The following is a 20393-nucleotide window of genomic DNA, read 5'->3' on the forward strand; positions in this document are numbered from 1 at the left end:
GGCCAATTAACCTACAAACCCGCATGGCTGGGCACGTCGATATGTAGGGCATGGAGGGATATGGATCATATGCAGGCAGAGGGGATTAGTTTGAGTTAGCATCTTGTTCAGCACGAAAATTGTGGGCCGAAGGGCCGCTTCCTGTGCTGTACAGTACTATGGTTTTGGCTGTGTCTGACAGCAGTCTTCCCTATGATACAAGATACATTTTTGGCATTTAGTGAGGTCTGAAATGCCTGTCTGCAGCCATACATTACAAACAAATAGACCCAAGACACCATAATTTAAAGAATCATCACATAGCCAGATAAACTTATCTCTCCACTGAACAGTCAAAGTCAAAGCCCCCGGCTGGCGATGGCGAAGCCATTAAAGCCACGCCGGGTGGTGTGAGGTCGCACACCGGGTCTTGGTGTTAGAATCAAACCCTTCTGTCCACTGAACAGCCAAAGAAGATGGTTATCGCTCATTCTTACATGAGTAGGGACGTCTTCAAACTATAAGCTGAAGAACAATTGAGGCTGTAAAGATGAAAGTAAGCAGTGATGGTGTCTAAATACACAACCATTGCCAGTTTTGAGTTTTACCTCTAATTTCCCCCTCCCCTGACTCGCAATCTGAAGAAGGATCTCGACCCGAAACGTCACCTATTCCTTTTCTCCAGAGACGTGGCCTGACCCGCTGAGTTACTCCAGTATTTTGTGTCCATCTCTGGTGTAAACCAGCATCTGCAGTTTTCCCTTCCTACACGTTTAGTTTTATGAACTTTGGCATGTGGAAAAAAAGATCAGAAACTGGGATCAGAGAGGAACGTGACATAAAGAGCGGAGAAAAGGAAATTAAGGAATGAAAGGTTGTCTGTTTTATTGTTATTTTCATCTTGCGTTTATGCTTATTATTGTCAGGTGTACTGAGGTACAGTGAAAAGCTTTGTTCTGCATGATATCCCATCAGATCAGATAATGCGATACATAAGTACAATCAAGTCAAACTCATGTACAATAGGGAGAGCAAAGTGGAAGATACAAAGTGCAGGTTAAGTTCCATAGACAATATCCACAATGTAGTAGAGGTGAATCGGACAGTACCCTTGTTTATGGAAGGACCATTCAGAAGCATGATGATAGAGGGGAGGAAGCTGTTCCTGAGTCCGGAGTCGCACGCTTTCACGCTTCTGTAACTTTTCCCAGAAGTGTAGATGGAGTCAATGGTGGGCAGTCTGGTCTGTGTGATGGACAGGGCTACATCCACAACGCACTGCAATTTCTTGCGGTCTTGGGCAGAGCTCTTCCCCAACCAAGCTGTGATGCATCCCAACAGTCCATGGTGCATCTTTGGAAGTTTGTAAGGGTCTTCGGAGATGCTGAATATCCTCAGTCTCCTGAGGAGGTAGAGAGCTGTGTACTTTCTTGCTATAGTGTGTCTGGTCAAAGCATTCTGAAGTCAGACACTAGCCTCCCCTATATTTCCTCGTCAATAAGGTTAATGCAAGTTATTCACAAATGTGAGGTGGGTTTACTGACAATTCTCATGAAATTAAGGTGGAAAGTCAGGGAGAGTGATGTAAGGCAGAGCTATGAACTTGGTAGATGCAAGGAATTGCAGATGCTGGTTTACAAAAAAATGACAGCACTGGAGTAACTCAATGGGTCAACCCCCCCCATCACCTCTATCCATCTATTGTTCGCCGGACCTTGTACTGCTCCATTTCTATTCTCAACTCTCCCCCTCCTCCTCCCTCCCTCCCTCGCCCCCCCCTCCCCACTACAATTAGTTGCGTTTAGTCTATTGTCACGTGTACTGAGGTACAGGGAAAAGCTTTTGTTGCGTGCTAATCAGCCAGCAGAAAGACTACACATGATTACAATCGAGCCACTTGTCTGAAGAAAGGTTGTCAACTCCAAGCATCCAGTGATACTGCCTGACCTACTGAGTTACTCTAACCAGCACCTGTAGTTCCTTCTGTCTACAAATTACTATGTTGAATGGTTAAAGGATATGATTGAAGATTGTTAAGGGCCTGTCACACTTATGTGTCCTTGGCACGCAAATTGCGCGCCCTCGTGGTCGCGTTGAGGTGCACGGGTATCGTTTGGCCACGCGGGGCCGGTCCCACTGAGAAGCGCTGAGGGGTTTGGAGTTGTGCGCGGTATAGCGCAGGGCTCCGAAAATTTTGTAGCGAAAGAAATCTTTGCGCGCCAACGGCCTGTCGTGGAACTGACGGCCAAAGAGGGACAGGCCCAAGACCCTGGTGCGACAACGTCTCACCTTCAACAGCAGCAGAAGCAGGCAAACGATCGCCGAGCTCGGCCTGGGACTCACGGCCGTTACGGTCCGGATCCGCCCCCATTCCTAATCCCAGAACGGGACCAAGAAAATTGAAGATAGACACAAAATGCAGGAGTAACTCAGCAGGACCGGCAGCATCTCTGGAGAGAAGCAATGGGTGATGTTTCGGGTCAAGAGCCTTCTTTCAGACTGAAGAAGAGTCTCGACCCAAAACATCACCCATTGCTTCTCTCCGGAGATGCTGACGGTCCCACTGAGTTACTCCAGCATTTTGTGTCCATCTTCAAATGACGTCACGCGATCCAGACGTCTGTGCGGTCGAATGAAGTCGCGCCGACCTTCGCGGCTCAACACGACCACAAGGTCACGTAATTAGTGTGCCAAGGACACGTAAGTGGGACAGGGGCTTTAGTTGGGGGACACGAGATGCTGAAGAAACTCAGCAGGTCCTGTGGAGGGAATGAATGGATGACATTTCCAGTCAGGATCCTTCTTCAGACTGATGAAGGGTACTGACCTAAAACGTCACCTCCCAGATGCTGTCTGACCCGTTGAGTAACATTTCAGTTTCTTGAACAGAATGTGCTTTAATAGCATTTAACTACATTTTCAAACAGAAAGCTCTTGTGTTAATAAGAGTTTCTGTGCTTCTCCAATGAGGTATTCAACAGTAGAACGATAGAATAGAATTTGTTTGAAATGTTTTGTTCAATTGAAAGCAACTTTCACACCAATGGACTATAATCTGCTTTTATTTGTAATTCGTCACAGATAATATGAATTGTCTGAATGTCTCAGTATGTTTGAAGAAAGGTCGCGACTCGAAACATCTTCTATCCATTTTCTCCAGAGTTGCTGCCTGACCCACTGAATTAGTCCAGCACGTTGTGTCTATCTTTAGTATAAACCAGCATCTAGAGTCATACAGAGTGGAACCAGGCCCTTCGGCCCAACTTGCCCATGCCAACCAACCTGCCCCGTCTCACCTGCCTGCGTTTGGACCACTACGTTTAAACCTGCCCTATCCATCGTACCTGTCCAAATGTTTCTTAAACGTTGCGATAGTACCTGCCTCAACTACCTCCTCCAGCAGCTCATTCCATATCTGCAGTTCTTTGTTTCTCCGATATAAAGTTGTCGATGTGAAATGGAAAATTGAAAATAGTGCCTTGTGATGTCGGCACTTTCAGGAAAATAAAATGAAATTAAATTGTAAAGTTGAATGAAGAAAACCATGCAAATGTTTGGGGAAAGGGGCAGAGGCGATGATGGAACGCCTTTGCTTGACTTCCACGCAGATATAAAATTGATCTTCTTCATGTCTAAGTTGTTCATTAACGTGATGAAATGAGGCAAAAAGGTAATGTGGGATAAAGCAGTAGTCATTCCTGCAGTAATCACCTGTGATTATTGAAATCGATTCATTTTAGCTGCAGTAAAATATAGATATATGAGATGATGCATGATGGCTGAAAGGTTTTGTCATTGTCCATTTACTGACCTTTTACTTATCTATTTCCTCCACTGTCAGATCCAAATTTCCTCCAGTTCAGTCACTCTCTCTCTCTCTGTCCCCTTCAGCCCCCTGTCCCCGCTCTCTCTCCCTCTCTCTGTCCATCCCCCGTCCTTCTCTTTATCCCTGTCAGGTCCCCATCCCTGCTCTCTCTGTCCCCCTCCCCATCCCTGCTCTCTCTGTCCCCCTCCCCATCCCTTCTCTCTGTCCTCCCCATCTTCGTCTGTCCCCCTCCCCATCCCTGCTCTCTCTGTCCTCCCCATCTTCGCTCTGTCCCCCTCCCCATCCCTGCTCTCTCTGTCCTCCTCCCCATCTTCTCTCTGTCCCTCCCCCCCTCCTCTCTCTGTTACCCTCACCCTCCCCCTCCTCTCTCTGTCCCTCTCCCCCTCCTCTCTCTGTCCCCCTCCTCTCTCTGCCCCCTCATTTTTATATCCCCCTCCTCTCTCTGCCTCTCACCCCATCCTCACTCTGTCCCTCTCATCATCCTCTCTCTATCCCTCTCTCCCTGTCCCCTCTCTAACCCGATCTCCCCACATTCTCTCTCCCCATCCCCTCTCTCTTTCTCCCGCTCCATCCCTTCCCTCCCCTCTCTCTATCCCTTTTTTCCCCAATGCAAGGGCCGGAAGTGAGCAGGTAGGATCATCTCTGACCCATCTCACCCAAACTCTTTGAATCGCTTCCCTGTGGAAGGTGACTCCCGACTGTCACAACCGCCACAGCCAGACATAAAAACAGCTTTTTTTCCACGAGTAGTAGCTCTACTAAATAACCAAAAGTCTATAGCCTCATTTTGCTCTGGTATTTTATTTTATTCACATGTTTAAACTGTAATGTTTTATTATTAATTTTTAATGTTTTATGTGTCATTCTTAATTGTTACTGTATGTCGTGAGGTTACTTGCGAGCGGAGCACCAAGGCAAATTACTTGTATGTGTACACAATTGGCCAATAAACGTATTCAAACTTATCCCACTCACGTCCCGTCCCCACTTTCTCTTTCCTCCTCACCTCTCTCTCCCTCTCCCACTCTCTCTTATCTCTCTCTGTTCCTCCCCGTCTACTCTCTCTCCCGCCGTCCCCTCGCTCCCAGGTTCCCAATTCACTCTTTAATGTAAGCTCCACCACTTTTGACTTTGACATAAACTTCTTTCCTGTTTGAATTTTCCTCGCTGTGTTCCCGTGCTGAGGGAGATTGTAAACGGCTCCCGTTGCTTCAGGCGCCGTCTCTCTCTCCTTCTCTCTCTCTCTCTCTAGAGAGCTGCTGCCGTCATATCCCCCTTGTCAACAAGCCCCTTTGTCCTTGCAAACCCCTGGCCCCTGCATCCCACCCACTGCACCAGCCATGTGTCTACAGTGTTGAGGCAGGGGCCCAGAGACCCTGGCGTCAAGCCCCACTGCACCCCATTGTGGGAGCAAAACTAGTTTTTTTGTTTAGAGATACAGCATGGAAACAGGCCCTTTATCCCACCAAATCCACGCCGAGCATCAATCAGCAAGACACTGGTTCTATCCTATTTCTATCCCTCTCCCCTTCGTCCTCTCTCTATTTCTCTCCCCATTAGTAAGAGTGTCGGAGGTTATGGGGAGAAGGCAGGAGATTGAGGTTGAGAGTGAAAGATAGATCAACCACAACTGAATGGTGGAACCCACTCCAAAGACGTGCAAGATTGTAGGTTAATTCGCTTCTGAAAATTGTAAATTGTCCCTAATGTGTAGAATAGTGTTAGGGTACGAGGCGATCGCTGGTCGACACGGACTCAATGGGACAAAGTGCCTGTTTCCATGCTGTATCTCAAAAGTCTAATTGACTACACCTTAAACGGTTTAGCATAGCCCTGTTTGACAGGAGTATCTGTGCAGCAAAAGCAGAGGTCAAGAAACTGAGGGGGCCACACTTGAAGTATTGTGCTCAGTTTTGGTCACCTTGCCAAAGGAAATGATGCAGAGAAGATTTACAAGGATGTTGCCAGAACTCGAGGGCCTGAGCTATAAAGAGAGGTTGGGCAGGCTGAAGGAAGAGGGATGATCTTAAAGCGGTATACAAAATCATGAGAGGAATAGAAAGGTAAATGTCTTATACCCAGAGTATGGTAATCAAGAGCCAGAGGACATAGGTTTAGGGTGAGAGGGAAAAGATTTAATAGGAACCTGAGGGGCAACTTTTTCACACAGAGGGTATAACATATATACCTACTGAACAAATAAACTATTTCTAATCAGTAATACTTGGTAACCAGATCACAATAATCCAAAGCCGAACTACATACCGCAATAAAAACAAAGTCCATAGAAGATCACAGTTGCTGAGGTTGGTCTTGTGCAGTGTTCAAGAGCCTGAAGGTTGTTGGGTAGAAGCTGTTCTTGTACCTGGAGGTCACGGTTTTCAGGCTCCTGTAGCTTCTTCGCGATGCAATGAGTTAAGAATGTGGCCAGGGTGGTGTGGGTCTCTGATGATGCCGGCTGCCTTTTTGAGGCCATGGCCCCTCTAGATCCATCCAATGATGGGGAGACAATAGACAATAGGTGCAGGAGTAGACCATCTGGCCCTTGAAGCCTGCACCGCCAATCAATGTGATCATGGCTGATCATCCCCTGACTCGGCTATCTTTAAGACCTCTATCTAACTCTCTTGAAAGTATCCAGAGAACCGGCCTCCACCGCCCTCTGAGGCAGAGAATTTCACAGACTCACAACCCTCTGTGTGAAAAAGTGTTTCCTCATCTCCGTTCTAAATGGCTTACCCCTTATTCTTAAACTGTGGCCCCTGGTTCTGGACTCCCCCAACATCGGGAACATGTTTCCTGCCTCTAGCGCAAGGGTCGGCAACTTTGTTCCGCATAGGGGCCAGGACGCATGTCTGTGAGCGGAGGGCAGGCCACATCTACCACGTGTTCACATAGATCTCGTCCCCCAACCCGCCCTGGATAGCAGGCAACAAGTCACGTGTTCACATTGATCCCGCCCCTTCGTGGACGCAACCCGGAGCACTGGCCCCTAGTTACGGGTGCTCATGAACACGGTGTACCTACGGACCATTGCCTTGGCTCTGTCCTGAAGGCGGTGGCTCAAATACTCATACTCACTCGTCCCCGGCCTATTGACAATCCCGATCCCGACAATGAAGTCCAGACACCGAAGGTGCGCGGCCGTGCCGGCGGCTGTGCGCAGGATGCGGTACAGCCAGACCTCGACCCCGCTGGCCTCCTTGCTTCACCGCTCCTGGGCGCCTCGGGCCTGGGACGTACCGGAGATGAAGGAAGTCTGCGGGCCAGATGACTACGGGAAAGAAATACACCTGGTGATTTTGTGTCACGGGCCGCATTCGGCTGGGGGGCCGTAGGTTGCCGACCCCTGTTCTCGCGTGTCCAAACCCTTAATAATCTTATTACAATAAGATCCCCTCTCATTCTAAATTCTAGTGTATACAAGCCCAGCCACTCCATTCTCTCATCATATGACAGTCCCTCCATCCCGGGAATTAATCCTGTAAACCTACGCTGCACTGCCTCAATGGCAAGAATGTTCTTCCTCAAATTAGGGGACCAAAACTGCACCAAATACTCCAGGTGTGGTCTCACTATGGCCCTGTACAACTGCAGAAGGACCTCTTTGCTCATATACTCAACTCCTCTTGTTATGAAGGCCAACATGCCATTCACTTTCTTCACTGCCTGCTGTACCTACATGCTTACTTTCAGTGACTGATGAACAAGGATCCCCTTGGTCATCAGTCAATACCCGTGCTTGCATGGTGAAAGGTAAAGTTGCTAGTTCAGTACCTGGTCAGTGTCCACCACCCTCTGTAGATCTCTTCGATGGTGGGGAGGTCAGTGCCCGTGATGGACCGGGCAGTGTCCACCACTCTCTAGATCTCCTTCATTTCTGGGTATTTGAGTTGCCAAACCAGACCGTAATACAGCCAGTCTGTTTGTTCTCTAATGTATCGGAACTCAATAGCATACTTGGTGACGTAATGAATCTCCTCAATCTGCTGAGGCCTCTCCACTGTTTTCTCGGTGGACTTCTTTTACTTTACAAACTCTAACCCTCAATGGTATGTGTCGTTTCCTTCAGTCTTACAGAGGCGCTGTGCCAGAGACCCAGCTTCAATTCTGATCTTGGGTGCTGTCTGTCTCTGTGGAGTTTGCACGTTCTCCCTGTGACTGCGCGGGGTTTCCTCCCTCATCCCAAAGACGTGCGGGTTTGTAGGTTAATTGTCCCTCTGTAAATTGTCCTTAGTGGGTAGGGAGTGGATGAGAAAGTGGGATAACATCGAACGTGTGAACAAGTGATCGATGGTCGGCGCCGGCTCGGTGGGCTGAAGGGCCTGTTTCCACGCTGTATCTGTTATCTTTCACCATGCTTTCCTGGTTCTCCGCAAACAACTGGGCTCTTTCTAGCCTCCTTAATTATTGTAATAACCGTAGATTCTTTGCTGCAATGCAGCTTGCAATGTCAATGGCTGGCAACACAATCTTTCTTTGATCTATACTGCATGTTTCAAGGCAGCATGAGACGCCAGTGTGATAACGTAAGGTCATCAGACTGCTGCCTGTGATGCTAGATTTATTAGTAGCGCCTATGGTGAGCTGTATCTGTGAGAGTTATTAGTGTGAACGTGATGCTACAATACACCAGTAACATGCTTGCCCTCATGTTATACTGCCCCGTGCTGCCGTTTAATCAGATGTTTCTGTTATTAGTGTAAAAGAAGATTTTCCTTCATGTTCTGGGTTTTTGTCCTGCTGTATTTTGATTACTGACTGGCCCCCTTACAAAGTATTGGCAGCCTTAGCGTATAAGAAGGCTCCATCCCTGTGCTGGAGCATTATGGTCTTGCCAAACAATGCACGCAGCAGAACTGCTCCTGATTATGGAGCCTGACCTCCATTTGGAGAGTTTACACCCACCACAAGATCTCACTGAGTGCGGGGCCTCGCAAGCCTTGGTTATTATTTTTATTTTTGCAAAAGAACTAACTGAGGATGGATTTGAGCAATTTCCTCCTAAAACTTGGCAATCGGGACAAAGGACGTAGGGCGACACGGTGGCGCAGTGGTAGAGTCGCTGCCTCACAGAGCCAGAGACCCGGGTTCGATCTTGACTACAGGTGCTGTCTGTACAGAGTTTGTATGCTCTCCCCGTAATCGTGTGGCTTTTCTCCGGGTGCACCGGTTTCGTCCCACATTCCAAAGACGTACAGGTTTGTAGAGTAATTGGCTTTGGCACAAAATGTAAATTGTCCCCCGCGTGTAGGCTCGTGTTAGTGTGTGGGGGTCGCTGGTCAGTGATCAGCTGAAAGGCCTGTTTCCGCACTGTCTTTCTCCCCTAAACTAAAGTAGACATAGATGGAGGACATCACAGGGACAGGCCCGTCAGTCCATAATGTCCATAATTTATGCTGACTTGTTCCACAACAGTCAGAACCTTTCTCCCTGGATGGGAAATTCAAATACTAGAGGGCACAACTTCAAGGTGTGAGGGGCAAAGTTTAAAGGAGGTTTAGTTTTGTTTATTGCCATGTGTAATGAGGTACAGTGAAAAGCTTTTGTTGCCTTCTAACCGGTCAGCGGAAAGATTACAATTTAGCCAACCACATGGTACAGATACATGATGACGCAAATAATGTTTAGTGCAAGATAAAGTCCGATTAAAGATAGTCCAAGGGTCTCCAATGAGGTAGGTAGTAACTCAGGACTGCTCTCAAGTTGTTGATAGGATAGGGCTGTTCAGTTGCCTGATAACAGCTGGGAAGGAACTGTCCCTGAATCTGGAGATGTGCGTTTTCACACTTCTGTACCTCTTGCCTGATGGAAGCGGGAAGAGTGAGTGACGGGCGAAACTGGTCCTTGATTATGTTGGTGGCCTTGCCGAGGCAGGGTAAAGTGTAGATGGTGTCAATGTAGATGGTTGGTCTGTGTGATGGTCTGAGCTGTGTTCACAATTCTCTGCAATTTCTTATGGTCTTGGATGGAGTAGTTCCCAAACCATGCTGTGATGCATCCCAATCAAGTGTGCAGGGCAGGTTTTTTTTACACAGATGGTGGTGAGTGCCTGGAATGCTCTGCCAGGGGGTGGTGGTGGAGGCAGATATGATAGTGGTGTTTAAAAGGCTTTTTGGAAAGGCACCTGAATATGCATGGAATGATTGGATTTGGATCACGTGCAGGTAGATGCAGTAATGGCATCTGTTCTATTAATTTAATGTCTGAAATGAGAGGCACACATCTATCCCTCACTCCCAAGGGACTTTGCCCAAGAGCCCCACAATGTAAAATGCTACTTTCCCAACTGGTAGCAAACCCGAGGCAGAATTGGTCCTTTTTATGTAGAGTGTAAATACCTATCACCATTGCCTACTTTCAAACAGCAGCTTATTATATATTAATGTGCCCTTATTGATATGGATACACAGATAATGGAGGGATAGATTCACGATTCAAGATGCATTTATTTGTCACATGTTCCAGTTGGCACAGTGAAATGTGATCACCATACACCATACAATAAACATAAGGACACAACACACGATAGAGTTCAACATAAACCATCCCCACACAGCAGAATCAAAGTTTCCCACTGTGAGGTATGGCACCAAAGTCAGTCATCTTCCTCTAATGTTCCTGATGTTCACCCGTGGTCGGGCCTCCGGAGCCCTCCGCAGTCGCCGCTACGGGCAGCCCGCTCGCCGGGATGTTGGAACGGGAGGCCAGCCTCAGTGGCTTGGACCTCCAAAACGTCCGCCGCTTCCCACCGGAGTCCGCGGCTCCCGACGTCCCCAGGCCGCGCCGGGCGGAGATTCACGCTGGCGGCCCTCGGCAAAGGGCCCCAGGGACTCCGCGATGTCGGTCAGCGCCGCCCGCGCTGGGAGCTCCGCGAACCACAGCACCGTGATGTCAATGCTGCAGGCCCAACGCTCCGGAGCTTCAAACGGCGATCCAGGTAGATATCGCCCGCTCCGCGGTGAATCCAGCGCCGCGCCGCCGTTGCCGAAGCTCTGGTCTGGTCCCCGGTCTCCAGTAGGAAAGGCCAGTCTGTTCCAGTGGTAGGCCGCGAGGTGGGGGGCGAGATGGGCATTGTGGGCTGATGGGCCTACAAAATCTTGTGCAGTAATGTTTAGTGCAAGATAAAGTCCGATTAAAGATAGTCCAAGGGTCTCCAATGTGGTAGGTAGTAACTCAGGACTGCTCTCAAGTTGTTGATAGGATAGGGCGGTTCAGTTGCCTGATAACAGCTGGGAAGAAACTGACCCTGAATCTGGAGATGTGCGTTTTCACACTTCTGTACCTCTTGCCTGATGGGAGCGGGAAGAGTGAGTGGCGGGTGAAACTGGTCCTTGATTATGTTGGTGGCCTTGCCGAGGCAGGGTAAAGTGTAGATGGTGTCAATGTAGATGGTTGGTCTGTGTGATGGTCTGAGCTGTGTTCACAATTCTCTGCAATTTCTTATGGTCTTGGATGGAGTAGCTCCCAAACCATGCTCATAACGTTGTTCTATGTATTCATAAAGTTTAAAAAAAAATCCTTTTCTAAATTTAAAAGATTTTTTTTACTTTGGAATCGTCAATGTGATATTTTAGTAGGAATTTAAATTGTATCTTTGCATTTAACATCCAATGTAGTCATACAACATGGAAACGGGTTTTTCAGCCCAACGTTCCCATGCCATCCAACGTCTCTCTTTCTCTCCCTCTTTTTTAGTTAATTGTCACGTGTACCGAGATACAGTGAAAAGCTTTCATCCACAGTGTGCAGATAAAGGGAATAAATACTGTTTAGTGTATGATAGTGTACAAAATCATGAGAGGAATAGATCGGGTAGAAGCACAGAGTATCTTGCCCAGAGTAGGGGAATTGAGAACCAGAGGACATGGGTTTAAAGTGAGGGGGGAAAGATTTAATAGAACCAGAGGAGTAAGATTTTCACACAGAGGGTGGTGGGTGTATGGAACGGGCTGATGGAGGAGGTAGTTGGGGCAGGTACTACCACGATGTTTAAGAAACATTTGGACGTATATGAATAGGATAGGTCTCGGGGGATATGGGCCAAATGTGGGCTGTTTGGACTAGTGTAGATGGGAAATATTGGTCGGTGTGGGCAAGTTTGGCCGGAGGGCCTGTTTCCATGCTCTATCACCCTATAAAGTCCAGTAAGGTTTGATTAAAGATAGTCCGAGGGTGTCCAATAACATAGATGGTAGCTCAGGACTGCTCTGTAGCTGGTGATAGCATTGTTGATAGATTGTTACAATGCAGTCTAACGTTTATAATCCTGGTGAAACTCGTCTGTTCAGAACTAGTTACAGATTTTGTTTTATACATGGTGGTTTATTGAGCATAGTAACTTAATAAGTACCTTTAGTATTGCAAATCGATGAAAGCAGTAATGAGTCTAATGAGAATGAATTTCAATTATAGTGTTCTCCCAGCATAAAATTCTCTGTTTTTGATGTGTTTGGAATCCGGCAAAAACCATCATGAGAACAGTTCACCCTGTGTTTCATTCAGCTGTGTCATAATGAATAGCGAATTGTGTGTGCAGCAGTCCAATTTACGTGGTGGGAAATTGGATGATCATATTGGAGACACTGACATGTTTGCTTAAAAATGGCAAAGAATAGAGATTAATAGGACTAAATAGGGTCAGCTTTGTGTTGTTTGCCCGCTGAGCCTTGGATGGAGAAAATATTACACTTTTGAGTTTTAGAGAAAAAGACTTTGGTAATCCTTTGTGTGTGTGTGTGTGTGTGTGTAAGAAAAATAACAATTCTCTCCCAAATGCAGGAAATTCTTCCAGCTTCGTCACTACAAAAGGAATATTTAAAAAAAATATAAAGAAGCAAAGCACACTTTATGTTTTTCTGGAGATTGACATTTACAAAGCATGAAGAATGTGCTGTAAAATGTTGTAGGTTTTTTATCATTGTGTTGATGGCTTGACCACCAAGCGCTGTTAAATTATACAAAAGTGCATTCTTTGTGAGTCTTTTGAGCTGCTAATCATTGGAATGTGAGAGCAGCCCCTCGAGCCAGTCAGAAACTATTTCATTATTGGGATGTTGTGTAATCAAACTCGCTAGCAAAAAAAAAAAATGGTGCTGTGGACTTTCTACTCCGTTCCCTTCTGAACTAACAACCAGAATGTGATTTTAGTTATTTTTTTGTTGGTGTTGTGTGGAAGTGTGTTTGATATTACTTGGTAATACGTTGTGAAAGGCATCTCGGTGGTCTAAGACAACAGCAGTAAGCAAATGTTACTGTGTAGGAAGGAACTGCAGATGAGAGGGATAGATCGTGTGGACGCACAGAGCCTCTTGCCCAGAGTAGGGGAATCAAGAACCAGAGGACACGGGGGGGGGGGAAGATTTTATAGGAATCTGACTAACTTTTTCACGCAAAGGGAGGTGGGTGTATGGAATGAGCTGCCGGAGGAGGTGGTTGAGGCAGGGACTATCGTAACGTTTAAGAAAAAATGAGACAGGTACAGGTTTAGAAGGATATGGGCCAAACGCAGGCAAGTGGGACTAGTGAAGAAGAGACATGTGGGCAAGTTGGACCGAAGGGCCGGTTTCCACACTGCATGATTCTAGGTGTAGGAAGGAACTGCGAATGTTGGTTTATACCAAAGATAGAAACAAAAAGCTGGCGAAACTCTGTGGGACAGGCTGCATCTCTGGAGAGAAGGAATGGGTGATGATTCGGGTCGAGACTCGTCTTCAGACTCCATGCTGGTTTGTACCGAAGATAGACGCAAAATGCTGGAGTAACTCAGCAGCATCTCTGGAGAACGTGGACAGGTGACGTTTCAGGTCAGAACCCTTCTTCAGCCAGAAAGACTGAAAAGGCCAGAACAATACAGGGCCAGTGACAGATAACCTCAGGAAGGGTGGTAACAATTGTTGCTGTTGATTTGTGTGGGACAGAGGTGAGGGGCGGCACAGTGACACAGAATTGCACATGAGTTTGTACACCTCTATTAGATCACCCTCATCCTCCTGCACTCCAAGGAATAGAGTCCTAAGCTGCTCAACGTCTCCCAGGAGCTCAGGCCCTCGGGTCTTGGCAACATCCTCGTAAATCTTCGCTGCACCCTTTCCAGCTTGACAGCATATTTCCTATAACATGGTGCCCAGAACTGAATGCAATACTCTAAATGCAGTCACACCACGTGCTGTGCTGTTCTGTGTTCAATGTAACACCTCCAAAGTGAGTACTGTCGGAGAGCAGGAGGAATCACAGAGTCTGAAGAAGGGTCTCAATCCGAAAAGTCACCCATTCCTTATCTCCAGAGATGCTGCCTGTCCCGCTGAGTTACTTAGCATTTTGTGTCTACCTCTAAAGTGAGGTTGTTTTTTCTCAGGCCCGTTTTTCTCACCCCCCCCTCACTCTGCTGCCATCTCTCTCCCTCCCCCCCCCACTTACAGGAACCTTCACCCACACCCGCCTCATCCTTTCCTGGGGCAGGGTGAACTTTAGTCCTCTTGTGCAGTGGAAACTACAACATGAGTCGATAGCCTCTGGGTCCTCTTACCAGAGCCCAGTGCTTTCACTACCAGCGCAGCCGGATGTGTTGAAATCAATTTTAATAGTTGACTGTCTCGAGGTGATTTGGAAACGAACACACGATAGGAAAGGAGCCAAGACTAAATTAATAATCTAGCGACTCATCCACTGAGGACCAGTTGTCTTCCCTTTTGTTTGTTTAAATGTTTACGGTCGCACTGATGTGGCGAAGAGAATTTTGCACATGGGTAATAGTTGTGTCCATGACTTGAAATGTTTGCCATGAAGCCAGGCTTGCAAACAGTTACGTTTTGTCCGTGTCCCAGGAGGATGCGTTCCCAGCCCCTTGTTCAGCTCTCTCTACACTTACGCTGCACTGTACACTCACGGCTACACTGTACGGACCACGGGCCAGAGTCCTGGCAACATCCTCGTAAATCTTCTCTGCACCCATTCCAGCTTAACAACATATTCCCCCTTACATGATGCCCAAAACTGGACCCAATACTCTAGATATGGCCTCACCAACGTTTTCTATGTCTGCAACGTGACCTCCTGACTTCTATACTCAATTATCTGACTAATGAAGGCTTATCTGCACTTTTCTTTAGCTGTAACTGTGTTCTGGTCCGAGTTTATTTTCTCTTTGGCATTGCTTGAAGTAGCCATATATGGTATAATTTGATATTACTTTATTGTGTACCAAGATGCAGTGAAAGACTTTTGTTTGCATCCTTTACAATTAAATCAGATGATAATATACATGATTACAATCAAACCATACCCAGATATAACAGGTAGAGAAAAGTGCAGATTTTTTTAACAGTGACAGTCAACAACAAGATAAATTGGAAGATCTGGAATGCTTCCTTAGCTGATGAGAGGTCTGTTCAATTGTCGGATAACAGTAGTTTTTCAGCATTGTAGCATTACAGTTACAGGAAAAAGTACAATGTCTGCAGTGTGGTAGGTTGGAAGATCGGGACTGCACCCTACCTTATTGGAGGACCATTCCGTCATCTGAGAACAGAGGGGAAGAAGTTGTTCTTGAGCCTGGTGGTGCATGCTTTTGAGCTGCTGTACCTTCTGCCTGATGGGAGAGGGGAGAAGAGGGAATGACCGAGATTGAGCAAGGTCCTTCATTATGTTTTCCCACGGCAGCATAAAATGTAGATGGAGCCAATGGTTGGGAGTCTGGTCTGACTGGATATCAGGCAAAACAAATTTGTCATTGTATGTCGGTGCACGTGATGGTAAAAAACCTTCACCAATATGGATGGAGTTCAAGCTTGGGTTGAATGGCTTCAAGTCTGTCATTGAGTTTTACTTTTAACTTTCAGCTTCCATTTTATTTAACATTTGCAGCTGTGAGCTACATCCATCCCTCCCTGCTACAAACAGGCACTGCCAGAGGCAGAGGATTTTGAGATGATCTTGGGTGTCTCTCTACGCCAATGAAATGAAATTAACTAATTTGCCCCAAGATGTAATATAATCTGCAAATTCAAGGTGTGAAAGTGTGATTTAAAAGAATTGCTCTTCAGTCTCAATTTAAATTGGAATCTATTAGCCTTGGAGAGCAAGTTGCTCGTTACATTATACTTTGTTTGGACCCTGGATGAAGTGGGCGGAGTGTGTTGCTATTTCATTCTAATTCTATCAGCAAAGTATGTTAATGCCATTAATTCCAGTCGGCACATACACACTTTAAAAAAAAGTCAAAGCAGAAGGACCAGATGAGTAATCACCATTCCCCTAAATATTTATAATTAAACTTAAAGAAGTCTATTAGACTAATAAATAAAATAACAATCAATTGAGAGACATGGGCCTCAAGAATCACAAAGAAAAAAATCTCAGGCAGCATGACTGATGGTGAACTGTGGCTGTTTATAATTATTTAATTAGGAGCACTAATTACAGAGAAAGTTCAAGGCATCTTGACGGAATTGAAACTGAAGTTTAGTGTATCTGCGTATCCATATCTTCGGCGGGGTAAAGAAAAAGCTAGCTCCTTTGGCCGTTCCTTCACAAAGTCCAAAGAGCAATGCCGATTAATTATTGTATCACAAAATCACTGACATTTAAGCTGGTCATTGTGTCAATGAGTTGCTGATCAAGTAATTATTAACTAATTTCAAAGCTTGGGAAAAATTATACTGATCGCATAGAAGTTTTATATAATCAAACTAGTTCAATCACAGGAGCTTTTATTTTTATTTTCAGGATGTTTGTATTTTTTTTTGCTTCAGTGGGAGGTTGAAGTATTAGTTTGACATTGCTGTGGTGAAAAGCTGGACTTTCTCCCCTCCCTAGTAATCCCTGATTTTGTTTTCAGTCTTTGTGCGCGTTAAGTCTTCTCATTTTCATACATCTCCCCGGTGCTAAGTTGGAAACGTAAAGAAGGGTGCTAACTGTATTGTGGCTTTCTTTTGAGTTGGACCCAGTAAATTAACACAATTAACAAAGCAGCGTTGCGTTAATTAGCTCGCCGTGTCTGGTGCAGTGGATGGCTAATGGCAGGGAGGGAGTCAGATGGGGATCGACGCGCTGATCAGTTACCAGGCAAACTGTATGTTGCATTTTGTTTAGTGGAGCAACATTACAGCATTCATTCGTATCTGAAGCCTCTTCCAGGCTGTGAACAGCCAGAGAGAGAGAGAGAGAGAGAGAGAGAGGGAGGGGGGGGGGGGAGGGGGGGAGAGAGAGAAGAAGGGGAGGAGGTGCGCGCTGTAAAGAAAAGAAGGCAATAATTCAGAGCGGCCCAGTACCACAGATGCTTACATTCATCTGTATGCTTTCTCCTTGTCACAGAATCTGTACCAGAGGGCACTAGAACTGTGTGTGTGTGTGTGTGTGTGTGTGTGTGTGTGTGTGTGTGTGTGTGTGTGTGTGTGTGTGTGTGTGTGTGTGTGTGTGTGTGTGTATGTGTGCGCGCGCGTGTGCTTGTGGTGAGGGGTGTGTGTGTGTGCTGTGTGTGTGTGTGTGTGTGTGGTGAGGGTGTGTGTGTGTGTGCGTGTGTGTGTGTGTGTGTGTGTGATGTGTGTGTGTGCGTGTGTGTGTGTGTGTGCGCGCGTGTGTGTGTGTGTGTGTGTGCATGTGTATGTGTGCGCGTGTGTGTGGTGAGGGGTGTGTATGTGTGCTGTGTGCGTGTGTGTGGTGAGGGGTGTGTATGTGTGCGCGCGTGTGTGTGTGCGTGTGTATGTGTGCGTGTGTAAGTGTGTGGTGAGGGATGTGTATGTGTGGTGGGAGGAGAGGGAGGGGGGGAAGAATCACTGTTGGTAATATGACCAAGATTACGGAACCCTGTTGATAATCACTGATGAGAAACAGTAACGTGCGTCATGCTTGGGTAAGACTTGGGGCAGAGTTGGGTGACACTTTTTCAGGGGGTTGAGGGGAGCGGGGTGGACGGGGGGAGGGAAGCTGAAGTGTGTGGATTTAGGTGAATGAAATGCAAGGTTTTTTTCTTTACATGCCGTGCCTTGAGTCTCAGTCAACCTTAAACATCCCTGCTCAGCTCCATGGCATTTTGAGTTTTGTGTGAAAATGGCAGGATTATGCTGTCCAGTGCCTTTTGTACCCCGAAGGCTGTTAAAAGAAAGACTGACAGACAAGCGAGGCCTTTTTTTCTCCAAGAGCTTGGAGCGCTGGACGAAGAAGCAAAAAAAAAGAGGGGACAGTTATAATTCATGGCGAGTTGTAGGCTTTGTGTGATGTGAGCAACTGAGCGCTGCCTGCAAGATTGCTTTGCTGCAGATTTGAAACTTCTCCCCGAACCACACTGATGAGAGTTGGATTATAGAATGACCTGAAATGTCTGTGTCATATTGTTCAGCAAAGGGTGCATTATAGCCCACTAACTAGGTGTTGGGTATAAAATCAGAAAGGTATCCTAGCAGTGATATGTATGTCAGCTGTGTCTCTCATTCCACATTAGAGAGAAAACAGAAACTGTATTAGGAGGTGCCCAGTGAGTCTAGATTGCTTTTGAGTAACAGGCTATGCTGCGAGATGGGGTCATTAATTTAGTTTTTGTAAATTAAAATGGCAAATATAACATTATTCCACTCTGGAAAATGATTTTGCCGTACTTTAATATTTTAAAGTGATTGAGAAAAGCTGCCAATATTCTAATATTCAAATTGCAGTTTCTTGATTAATATTTGAATTGGAATTTCTTAAATGTAATATTTCACTTGCATTTTCTTGATTCTAACATTTCAATTTGATTTTCATGATTCTAATATTTGAATTGCAATTTTGTGATTTTAATATTTCCACTGCAGTATCTTGATTCTAATATTGGGATTGGAGTTACTTGATTCTAAAATTTGAATTGCAATTTTGTGATTCTAATATATGAATTTCAGTTTCTTGATTCTGATATATGAATTTCAGTATCTTGATTCTAATGTATGAATTTCAGTATCTTGATTCTAATATATGAATTTCAGTATCTTGCTTCTAATATTTCACTTGCAGTTTATATATTTTTTATAGATTTATCACCAATGATTGTGCAAGCACAGTAATTTAAAGTTAGATGTAATTTAAAAACATGTTTTTTTCCCAGCGGTGCCATTGTTCCTTGCTTTGTGGACACAAGTTGGAAAAGGTTGCCATAAAAATATTGTATTCCTTTGTTAAATGCCTCCTGAGGAGAAGTGACTTTTTCCCCCCAACCAGGAGTGGATTTTGGTTGCGTAGTCAGTGTACATGTGATGTAGACTTCATCTGCAGGTACCTGTCGATCACCAAGCCTGTGACGAGAGAGGGAAGTTAGGGACAGTACTCGATTCACGTGATCTCTGCCCCCATCACAACGAGTTCTATACTTTTGCGGTGGATGCTGTGTAGAAGTTACCGGCTGCCCGGGAAGTCGAAGGAATACATTTAAAGATAATAAGCAAAGGAATTTTGGATTGGGACATGGATATGCAGGGAATGGAGTGATATAGATCACGTGCAGACAGAAAAGGATTGGTTTTGGCACCATGCTTGGCACAGAATATGTAGGCTGAAGGGCCTGTTCCTGTGCTAGACTGTTCTATATTAATACTTAATATTTCATTAATCATCTTATAGTTACAGCATGGAAACAGGCGCTTCGGCCCACTGAGCACGCCAACCAACGTGCACCCCTGTATACTAGCACTTTAGTGGCAATTACAATTTTTACACATTACACCTTAGCGACAATTTACAATTTTTACCAAAGCCAATTAACCTACAAATCTGTACAACTTTGGAATGTGGGAGGAAACCGGAGCACCCGGGGGAAACCTGTGCGGTCACAGGGAGAATGTACAAACTCTGTCCACAGACAGCACCCATAATCAGGATTGAACCCAGGTCTGGCGCTGTGAGGCAGCAGCTCTACCACCATTCCCCACTTGAAAACACTGCAGTCTCATTGGCCTTGGAGATGCAGTGTAGTTGACAACACAAGTAGGTGGAGTGGTACAGAAGGCGTTATATATGTTTGGCTTCATCAGTCAGGACATTGCATATGAGTTAAGAAGTCATGATGCAGCTTCATAGGACTTTGGTTAGACCGTATTGTGTGCAGTTCTGGCCACCCCATTAGAGAAAGTGTGTGGCGGCTTTGGAGAGGGTGCAGGGGAGGTTTACCAGTATGATGCCTGGATTAAAGGGTATTAGCTACAGGGAGAGATTGGAAAGACTTGGATTATTTTCTGTGGCGCGTTGGAGGTTGAGGCGAGATCTGATTTGTGAGAGGAATAGATAGGGTAGACAGTCAGAACCTATATCCCAGAATGTAAATGTCAAGGGATAGAGGACATAGGTTTAAGGCAAGAGGGGCAAAATTTAAAGGAGATGTGCGGGTCAGGTTTTTTTACACAGAGGGTGGTGGGGGCCTAGAACGCACTGCCAGGGGCAATGGTGAAAGTAGATACGATAGTGGTGTTTAAGACTGATGTTTTGACCAACAGACCTCCACCTCTCTTGGACCTTTAGCCCCTTATTACCCGACCTGAAATATGTTCTCCAGCACTAGGTGACTGTTTTTGTAAACCAGCATCTGCAGTTGCTTAGTGGGACAGGCAGCATCTATGGAGAGAAG

The 20393-nt window shown here is 45.9% G+C and overlaps 1 protein-coding gene across 8 annotated transcripts in view; it reads left to right on the forward strand.

Moving 5' to 3' along the window:
* The window catches only part of fign (fidgetin), a 117190-nt gene that overhangs the window by 42559 nt on the left and 54238 nt on the right, over window positions 1-20393 (forward strand). The window lies entirely within an intron of this gene.

This window comes from Leucoraja erinacea, chromosome 7 (assembly GCF_028641065.1).
Source record: "Leucoraja erinacea ecotype New England chromosome 7, Leri_hhj_1, whole genome shotgun sequence".
Taxonomy (NCBI): Eukaryota; Metazoa; Chordata; class Chondrichthyes; order Rajiformes; family Rajidae; genus Leucoraja; species Leucoraja erinaceus.